A 2,531-nucleotide genomic window follows, 5' to 3' on the forward strand; every position below is an offset into this window, starting at 1 on the left:
CTGTGTAGCCCTAGCTGTCCTGGAACTCACTTTGTAGACCAGGCTGGCCTCGAACTCAGAAATCCGCCTGCCTCTGCCTCCCGAGTGCTGGGATTGAAGGCGTGCGCCACCACGCCCGGCCGTTTTTTATTTTCAAATTTGCTCACTCGCCAATATTTTTTGTAACTCTAAAATCAGTGATTAAAATGTCACTCCCGGACATGCTCAGCGAGTAAAAACTGAGAGCTGAAGAGATGCTGAAGTTCCCATCAACTTTTGAGCAAGGCTGAGGCTCCGCCTTCTTGATTCAATTCTCTCGCTAGAATCGAATTTTGATGCAGTTTCGTGCCTTTTCCCCTGTGTTTTTTTTTTTTTTTCTGGGTGATTTTGCTGCCTAAAATTTCTCCCAAGAACACTACCGAAACTCTGTCTAATATTCTAAGCGCAAGAAGACTGCTACGTGCTTTCCTGAGAAAACCTGCCTGTGAAGTAAGCTACATTCCGGCCTGAGTTACCAGTAATGTTGGCAGTAAGCTCAACATTAATGAATCAACAATCCGACAATCACCTAAAAGACAAAAGGAAATCCGCTTATCTGTGAGGGAAGCCACTGCACAAAGTGCTAAACTGACACTTTTGAAACAACGGGAAAGTTGGCTGGAAAAATTGTTAAATTTGAGAGTATGTGAGGATTGGAGAGACAGTCCAAAGGTCTACAGTACTTGTTGCTTCTGCAGCAAAACTAAGTTTCGGTTCCTAGCATCCACAACATGGCAGTTCACTACCACCCTGGTTCTGACCTCAATGGGCACCAGGCATATAAGTGATACACTTACATACACGCATGCAGGCACTTACATGTAAAATAAAAATAAACAAAATTTTGAAAACTTTGTGGATTCCATGAAGTGGCCTGTCAGAAAACCATAAGGTGAAGCTGAAAGCCAAAGAAATTTTCAGCCTAAGAACTCACAGCCGCCAAAATATCAGCGTGGAATATGTCTAAAGGGAGCTGGGGAGGGTGACATAAAAGAATGTGACCCAATGTTTAATTGTGCCCTCAAATGTAAGCATGTCATCTTCTCTGGCCCTTACGCTGAGATGCTTAACAGAATGAGGCAGAAAGCCCTGTGTGGTGATGGCACACGATTTTAAATCCAACACGCAAGGAGACAGAGACAGGTAGTTCAAGGCCAGCCTGATCTTTATAAAGTGTTCCAGGTCAGTCAACACTACATAGTAATACTCTTTTTAGAGGGGCCGGGGGTAGGATTTTTTGAGACAGGGTCTCTCTGTACAGTTCTGGCTGTCCTGGAACTATGTAAACCATGCTGGCGGTGAACTCAAAGATCTGCCTGTCTCTGCCTCCTGAGTGTTGGGATTAAAGACTTGGGTTTGTGCCACCACCGCCTAGCTGTGATACTCAATTTTAAAAAAAGAATTAAAAGCAGGCTGGGCGGTGGTGGCACACGCCTTTAATCCCAGCACTTGGGAGGCAGAGACAGGCAGATTTCTGAATTCGAGGCCAGCCTGGTCTACAGAGTGAGTTCCAGGACAGCCAGGGCTATACAGAGAAACACTGTCTCGAACCCCCCCCCCCAAAAAAAAAAAGAATTAAAAACAGAAAAAAAAGAAAAGATAAAGGAACGCGGCAGGAAACAAGGCAGAAAACAATCATGCAAATTTTCAGGCGGGACTGGGAGGGATGAGAAAATGCTCACGTCATCACGTGGTTGCGTCATCACGTCATTGTGTCATCAAGCCGCCAGAACTAAACACCTGGGGTAGGACGGCTGGATGCTGACATGTCCCGCTCTTCCTCTCCTGCAGAATAAGCCCCACCTATATGGCCTTTGGTTTTCAGGAAACAAGCCAAAGTTGAGCAGGTTAGCTACAGTGGGCTAGCTGACCCACTGCATCCTGGTATCGAGTTTTGTTGTTGTTGTTGCTTTTAAGATTTATTTGGGGGCTGGTGAGATGGCTCAGCGAGTAAGAGCACTGACTGCCCTTCCGAAGTCCTGAGTTCAAATGAGATCTGATGCCCTCTTCTGGTCTGAAGACAGCTACAGTGTACTTACCTCTATAGTAATAAATATTTTTAAAAACATTTATTTATTTATTTCATGTATACGAGTACATCATTGCTCTCTTCAGACACCAGAAGATGAGCATCCAATCTTATTACAGATGGTTGTGAGAGGTTTGCTGGGAATTGAACTCAGGATCTCTGGAAGAGCAGTCAGTGCTCTTAACCGCCAAGCCATCTCCACCCACCCACTTCTAGAAATTTTAAAGGCATAGCTGTGATTAAAGGGTAATGTGGTATCAGCAAACTTTAAAAGAAAATAAGCTTATAGAGATACACAATCTACACAATAAAAAACTTACCCGCTGAAAGCATATAGTTCATTTGCGTAGTCCCTACCCCATCAGTGTTAGAACGCAAAGACTCTTCTCTCCGTTAGCAATCATCCCCGTTCCCACCCAATCACCTGTATCTATGGATTTGCCTGTTCTGGACATTTTTTTTTTTTTTAAATCAAGACTTTTTT

The sequence above is a fragment of the Mus pahari genome, chromosome 20, assembly GCF_900095145.1.
Source record: "Mus pahari chromosome 20, PAHARI_EIJ_v1.1, whole genome shotgun sequence".
Lineage (NCBI taxonomy): Eukaryota > Metazoa > Chordata > Mammalia > Rodentia > Muridae > Mus > Mus pahari.